This window comes from Ochlerotatus camptorhynchus, unplaced genomic scaffold (genome assembly GCF_037179485.1).
Source record: "Ochlerotatus camptorhynchus isolate MF236.1 unplaced genomic scaffold, CSIRO-AGI_Acam_v1.1 ptg000033l, whole genome shotgun sequence".
NCBI lineage: Eukaryota > Metazoa > Arthropoda > Insecta > Diptera > Culicidae > Ochlerotatus > Ochlerotatus camptorhynchus.
Genome location: NW_027040524.1, coordinates 1,444,294 through 1,452,502, shown reverse-complemented (window position 1 = coordinate 1,452,502; position 8,209 = coordinate 1,444,294). Strand labels below are relative to the sequence as shown.

Here is an 8,209-nt window from a genome sequence, read left to right as displayed (position 1 = left end):
TCTACTAAAAGGCTGAGAAAGGTTATTCCAATCAACCAGTCGAAACCACCATTAGCGTTACTAATTATGTTTTAAATGGTCAATTTAAAAAAAATATGGGGTCAAATATGCCCGGTATGTCCAATTTAAGTAAAAGTGGATTTCAACTCCATTTTGATAAATTATTTGTACGATGTATTCAATTTTCAGAATGTTAAAAACCGAAAATAAAGTAGGCGCATGTTTTTTTTTATAATTCTTTATTGGGTGATTTTTGACCAATTCTGGGCTATTTTCGAGCTATTTTTGCACCGGTATTCCTTGTCCGAATAATCGCTTGATTCGAGAAAGTTCATGGAATTTTAGGGTAGAACAGTCGCAAAAAACTACTACCATAGCATGCGGCGAATGCAATTGTGCGAAAAGGATGCCTTGATCCATTAACCTAAATTTATAGTGTTTCATATTGGGATTTCAGCAGCAGCCAATTATAATCGTTTTCGCTTCGGAAATCTCCACTGTGCGGTCGACGATTCGCTCTTCAGCACTCATCGTTCACTCGCTGCTTCACCCTTCTTATAATAACAAACAGGTCGCCGAACGACACACTTGATAACGGAATGAAGTTGTTGTTGGTTTCCGCTCCCGTGCCGCCACTCTAGCCGAAACATATGTCGGTACATTTTTATCAGCTTCATAAAGCCTGCGCGCTTGTTGTGTGGAAGTTTATTTTTGTTGAAGGGGGGGGGGGGAACCCCAGTTTTGAGTTGCCGTGAGACTACAAAATTTCTATGCGCCGAAATAGCTCAGTTGGGAGAGCGTTAGACTGAAGATCTAAATGTCCCCGGTTCAATCCCGGGTTTCGGCAGCACATACATTTTTACACGGGAGAGCTCTGGTTTACCTATCATTAGAATTAATTTCGAATTCCCTGAATCAATCATATCGAGCTTTTTCTTCCAACATTCAACTCTTGTATGGTGGGGTACTACTTCGTCACACGGGACCCATTTCCGTCATATTTGCTATTTGTTAAATTAGGCTTAATTTAAAATAAATTCCACAGGCCGAATTACCGACTAAGGGGTGTGTGCCGAAGCGAAGTGAAGTAAATGTGACGTACCCTATGACAAAACACTCGAGGGCGGCACAACTCTTTGCCAGTCCCTGATTACATCAGATCTAGCGTGCCATTATCTCACTAGAAATCATGATAAATGGGCGAATTTCCATTTGGATTTGATTCGTTCCAAGCGCAATAACGCTGGCCCATAAATCATAGCTATGCTGATGCCACCAGCGTCATTCCACTGAGCACGTAAAAACTCAAATATTATTTCGAATAACAAACTTCTTCCTTTACGACGACGTACATAGATGAGGACGGCCGTTTCGGGGAGCAAAGGACGGGTGTCATCGTTTTCATTTTCGCTGTCGTAGAGCCGTCGTAGCAGCATTGAGTGTCATTGCCGAAGCGCTTCTTTTTCTCCGCGAGGCTCAATGGCTTTAACGAGAAGAAATTCGAGAGATGGTAATTTGCGGCACGACATTTTTGGGGTTTCGGTTTCAGGTTTCAGTTGGCTCTGTTTTTGGTGAGATGCCGCGAGATACCATCGCGACGCCTACGTACGGATTTCCGGCGAAGAAGTAAAGCTCGTATTCTAAATCAACATTCTTCCGATGGAAATCGTTAGGGGGGCTTTATAGCCATCGTTAGCTTGGGAAAATTTGCACGGGATGGAGAAGGATGACATCAATAATTTTTGCAAGACCCGTGCTACATCGCTGTTCTAAATGAGTTCTGCTGGATGAGACGCTCCGTGCTCGATAGATGCTAATGGATGTACAGAGTTTGCCCATTTAGGCACGACAATGCCAATCGCCAGAAACTGGCCATCCATCATAAATAAATGCGCCAATTGAATCGAGTTAAGAAATTGACATCCTGTTGATGGAAATGTTAGACGAAAGCTGATTGATTTGCTTTTACAAATTGTACACGATAGCATGCTTTAAATATTTCAATCCTCAGTTTTATAAGTAACTTAAACTGTTCGCTGTAGCTTTCAAATCGATCAATACTTGTAAAATTTTCTCAATCGAAATTTATTAAATATATTAAATTGGTCAGTACTTGTTACAGCAGTCTGTATTTAAACTCCCGATTATAGAGCCAAATCTCCAAACTCGTCTTTTAAATTAACTTCTTGCACCGAAAATCCCTGCAAATGACTACCGAAGAGCATTTCCAACTTTTCTTTACATCTATAGATTAGTTGCAATCGTTGCTGCTAGTACCTGAAAAGCCATTGCCCATCATGCTTGACCTAACTGGGAAACATGATAGACCCTTCAGATAAATCAGATACCATGCTGGTTGGTGAGGCCTATTTCGGGAAAATCGACTTTGTGGTTTGCAGTCAGATGAGCACAGTACACCTTACTGATGTAGTTCCAGCTGGTAAGCCTCCTCCCCTAAAGACTCCACATATTTGGCCCAAATTCTATTCCTCTATGCTGTCTACCGGGAATGCGCACCAGATTAAAGTTATAAACAAAAGTTCCGACGAATAATTCCATTCGTTTCATACCCATTGATAGTTGGAGCCAAGTGCCCTGGAGGTTCCCACCGACCTGCTGGGACTCTGTGTGAGAGAGACAGTCCAAAATGGTAGTTTATGTTGCACATGCACTGAACCAGACAGCTTATCATCAATCTTGCGTTTTTGATGCACCCTGCTACGAAGTGCTTCACCGAATAAACCAAAGCTATGCTCTGGACCATGAATATGTGAGAATAGTGAGTTCGAGGTTTGTGGTTCGTTGCATGTCAGGTCTGTATTTTTCCGATTCTCGTTCGGTCTTCCGAAAAACACCGTACACCAAGGCAAAACCGAGCGAGCTAAGTCCAAAACCGTAATATCTACTACCTCTGCCGGAGCTATTAAAATGTTGATTGTATGTGCTAACACCGTTGCTGACCTCATCTCATACCCCATCTCTGAACCTCTTCTATGCGGGTGCGTGCTCTTGGCAGAAGTGGATTTTGGTCATAATTGTCCGACACTCAGCTCAGCAAAACGGACCGATCTTACACGACCTGCCCCCCTCTCGGTTCCCTCTTTCAGGAGATTGTGGAATGAATTTTGCCGCAGCAAGCAAATTCCGACGTGTTTGTGGTCCGAGTTCTAATCTAGTGCCTTCTGATAACAGCATAGCATTCATTCTGGGCGGTGAGCTTTTCTTGGCTCGGCCGGTATCCACTCGGTAGTTTTATATGCATCACCGGATTTTGCTTACAATTTTGCAACTCAATGGTTTGTTGAAATTCGGAATTGAGTGCGATTTTGAACTTGGGAAACTTGGTCCCTGGCCTGAATCTATGTGGGTGGTTCTTTGGTTTCGATCAGAGATGAAGAGAGATTGGAATGCGGCTGGCTACAATGAACGCCACACGTTAATGCTTATTAGATTCTGTGGTCGGCCAAAGAGGAATAATTGTTGTTGCTAAAATCTCCTCTGCAGGGTGGAGTATGTGCTATCAGAACGACACATTAGAGAACTGTGAATATATCATGTAAATTCTTGAAATGGGCCTTTGTTGTGTCAGAAATTCACAATTACATTACAATAGATTACAGTAGGGATCTTTTTTATAATTATCGGACAGGTTTGGGCCGAAAGTTCCCAGAATGCTATGAAATTTCCCCCACAGGTATGGTTCAGAAAATTTGGGTTGGACAATTTTACGGAAAAACTTTAGCGCTTAGTGTTCAGATTTTCCCGGACATCACGAAATTTGAGAATTCATAACTCATTAGACAAGCATTGTAGAACAAATGTACAATGTCCAGACCGGCAATCGGGCCAAACAGCCAGCATGCCGTATCGAACGACAACGGCCAACGGTGCGTGAGCTGTGCAGCCTCCCGTGGTATAGAAGTCTGAAGCACCTTTTTCCCCCGCAAGGACATCCACAAAACAACCTGGATATCACCTGACCAACACACAGAAAACCAAATCGATCACGTTTTAATCTATGGGAAATTCTTCTCCGACATTATCGACGTCCGCACGTGCCGCAGTGCAAACATAGATTCGGACCACTACCTAGTTGCAGTATGCATGCGCTCAAAACTCTCCACGGTTCATAACACCCGTCGAAGTCGAACGCCGCGACCCAACATTGAGCAACTACGGGACACATAGATTCGGACTTCTAAAGATTGTACTCGAAAAAAATGCAACACTTTCTTTTGTGTATACATTTTTTTGCTTGGGTAAAAATTTATGAAATTTTGAGTAAAAATATTTAGAGTGTAATGTTTACGTGTGCAAACCTCGTCGGTTATCGAGATGGCTGCCAAGCAAGAAGTGCTTCGATAAAAAAAAATGGGAGATGTCGTGGAAAATCCAGACCACTCCCACAGGTGGATCCCGAATCGACAATTCGACCGTGTCTCGTGTGGTAAAATTGTTCAAGAAGACCCAAAAAACCCAGCGGCGAGCTGGCAGTGGAAGAAAAGCGAAGACGACTGACCCCGCAAGGAAGGTGAGGGATTACTTCAAGCGCAATCCGAACCTTTCGATTTGGGACGTGGCCAAGAAGTTCAATTCTTTCGTCTGGTTCGTCCAGCAGACAATGAGCCGTGATTAAATCCCGCGCCAGGAAGCTTTACCGCGAGTGGTTTATAATTACGTTATTAGTACAGGCTCAATCGAATAAACTTTACAGAGCCGTTAAAGGAACTGGACCGAATACTCGCGGTTGTCTCGAGGTTAATGGATATTTACAATATTGTGGATGGGAAAAAGGAGAAGAAGGTACCACGAGTGGTTGGTGCAGTCGAAATGCATCGTAATGGATGACGAGGTCCCCTGCCTGGGGTTCGCCGGGATGTTTCGGAAAAGTGCCGGAAGAAGAAGGTCGACAAATTTTCCAGGAAGTACTTAGTATGGCAGGCGATCTGTGAGTACGGCAAATTCAGCAAGCCGTACATAGCGACCGGCCCCATCATCGGCTAAATATATTAATAAGAATGCCTCCAGAAGCGCCTGTTGTCTTCCTCCGGTCCCACGAAGGTGACACTCTATTTTGGCAGGATCTGGCATCGTGCTATTACGCAAAACCAGTGATGGAGTGGTACGAAGCCAACGATGTTTTTTTGTGCCGAAGGAGGCAAATCTGCCAAACTCGCCAGAACTACACCCAATATAAAATTCTAAGCGATTAAGAAGGGAAAGCTTAGGAAAACAGGGATGTTCTTCAAACACGACAAGGATTTGAAGAAAAAATGGATGAAAGTGTGTAAGAAAGATAACGCACGTGTTGCACAGGATTTGATGGGTAGCGTTAAGTTCAAGGTGCGGGCATTTAGCCTAGGAGAGGAGGTTGAATAAACAAACTTTACAAAAACATAGTTAATATGTGTTTATTTATTCCCTGAGTGTTTCAAAAATATCCGACTTAAAATAAATGTTTGGTGATAATTTTTGTCTGTTGCAGTACAGTCTTTACTTAGTTTCAGTATGCATGCGCTCAAAACTTTGGACAGTGCCTAACAGGGGTTTGACATAGAGCTGATTACACGTACTCAACATCAAAACAACAAAACATATCATGGTACCGCTGACAACGTTGCAGATGTTCGGTACGCAGCAAACTTAAGCGATATGACAGCCATATCCATCCCCTGGTGCCTAACACCCATCGAAGACGAACGCCGCGACCCAACATTGAGCAAATACGGGACGCCGGAGTTGCCCAGGATTAAGCGGAGCAGCTGGAAGCCGCAGTACCCATGGAAGAGCACCTTGGTGCAGCTACTCTTTTTTTTTTTTTTTTTTTTTTTTTTTTTTTTTTTTTTTTTTTTTTTTTTTATACAGTGGGGAATCTGCTCACAGACACCTGAGAAGGAACTCAGGGTGTGGGGATGGGAGAATTTCACTCCCGACCCACTAAACCTTACCCTGTGCGCTTGGCCCTTGGCCTCCCCGGAACCGCCCGAAGGCATTACTTTGTGGGAGGGGCCGCTGTAGCGCTATGGCGCCTCTCTAGCAATACTCTAACGATCTGGTCGGGCAGTAGGTAACTGCTGCTCGGCGCGCCACTGTCGTTGTAGTACCGAAACTATGTGGGTGACCGCAGTCACCACCGCGCTCCAGTTCTCGGTGGTACCACACATCCTATGAACGATGTTGTCCGGACTGGTATCCGCTCCGCCTATCGCTAGCATAGCGCTCGATACTGGCTCGAAACGTGGACAGGCAAACACGACGTGTTCGGCGGTCTCCTCGACACCAGCACATGTGGGGCAGGTGGGAGTACTTGCATGTCCGAACCTATGCAGGTAGCTCCTAAAGCAGCCATGGCCTGACAGGAACTGTGTCAGGTGGAAGTTTACTTCCCCATGGCGCCTGTTGACCCAGCTTGATACGGAAGGTATCAAGCGGTAAGTCCACCTCCCCTTTGTGGAGTTTTCCCACTCCAATTGCCATCTCGCGGTCGACACAACTCGCGCGTTGTTGCGCACCCCTCGAACGGTCCTCGCGTCATAACACGCCACATCCTCCTTAATGATAAGGCTGATTGGCATCATCTCTGCTATGACACAGACGGCCTCTCTCGAGATAGTGCGGTATGCACTGGCCACCCTTAAGCACATTAGCCTGTGTGTACTCTCTAATTTCTGCCTGTGGCAGTCAATATCCAGTACCGCAGCCCACGCAGGGCCGCCGTATCTGAGGATAGATACTACGACCCCAGCGAGGAGCCTGCGCTTACTGGCATTCACTGCCGAGCTGTTTGACATCATACGGGATAATGCCCCCACAGCCATAGACGCTCTCTTGCAGGCGTACTCGACGTGGCAGCCGAAGCTGAGCTTATCGTCGAGCATGACCCCCAAGAGTTTTAGAGAGCGCACAGACCTAATTGTGCTTCCGCCGACTGTCAACGTTGCATGCTGTACTGACATGCGATTGTTGACTACGACCACTTCCGTCTTGTGATGGGCGAGCTCCAGTTTCCTGGTTCTCATCCATTCCTCCACAAGCCTGACGCAGTGGGCCGCTGTCAGCTCTACCTCCTCGAGGGATTCCCCGCAGACTACCAGCGTGACATCGTCGGCAAAACCTACAATTTTCACGCCTACCGGGAATTTTATCCTCAACAGTCCATCGTACATGACGTTCCATAACACCGGGCCCAGGATGGAGCCTTGTGGCACACCTGCGGTGACTCTAACGCATTTTTCGCCATCTTCTGTGTCGTACGTCAACACACGATTCTGGAAGTAGCTTTCCAGAATCTTATACAGCCCTCCGGGAATTTGGAGCTGGTGTAGCGAGCGGGCTATCGCCCCCCAGCACGCGCTGTTGAACGCGTTCTTCACGTCTAAGGTTAGCACCGCGCAGTAGCGAATGCCCCTTCGTTTCCGATGGACCACCTCTGCCGTCTGGATGACGTCGCGGATGGCGTCCACCGTGGATCTGCCTTTTCGGAACCCGTACTGGCTGCTTGACAGGCCGTCTACACCTTCGGTGTAGGCCGACAGCCTGTTGAGGATGACCCTCTCAAGCAGTTTCCCAGTGGTGTCCAGCAAACAGATGGGTCTGTATGCTGACGGGTCCCCAGGGGGTTTTCTTGGCTTCGGAAGCAGCACCAGCTTCTGCCGCTTCCACGCGTCTGGGAAGACGCCTACGTCCAGACAAGTCTGAAAAACAGAACGGAACATGTCTGGATTTTCCGCAACGGCCGCCCTCAGAGCCACAACCGGGATCCCATCTGGGCCCGGGGCCTTGCCCACCACCAGCGACCTGGCAATACCGCCAAGTTCACTGTTCGTCACTCTAGACACTTCTCCCTGATCCGCGCCTGGGATCCGCGGCCAGGAGTCTACGTCCCTACGCGGGAACAGGAACCCAACGATCGGAGCCAGTACCGCTGGTGATCTCTCCGGGGGTGCCGTCACGCCGCGGGTCTTTGCCATGACCACTTTGTAAGCATCCCCCATGGGTTCGTGTTGGCGCTTTGGCAAATGGCTGTCAAAGCACGCGCGCTTGCGTCTGGCGATCTCTTTATTGAGGGCTGCCTTAGCCGCTCGGAGAGCGACGCGGCGTTCCTCCCGAGATTCAGTCGTACGAGCTCGTTGCATCCTCCTTCTCGCCTGGAGGCAAGACGCCCTGAGTATAGCAATCGACTCGCTCCACCAGTACACCGGTCTGTGGC

The 8,209-nt window shown here is 47.1% G+C and overlaps 1 non-coding gene across 1 annotated transcript; it reads left to right on the top strand.

The window, feature by feature from the left end:
- Positions 1–774: 774 nt before the first annotated feature.
- TRNAF-GAA (transfer RNA phenylalanine (anticodon GAA)) lies at positions 775–847 on the top strand. Its single transcript has one exon. It is a non-coding gene; the product is annotated as a tRNA-Phe (tRNA).
- The last annotated feature ends 7,362 nt before the right edge of the window (positions 848–8,209 follow it).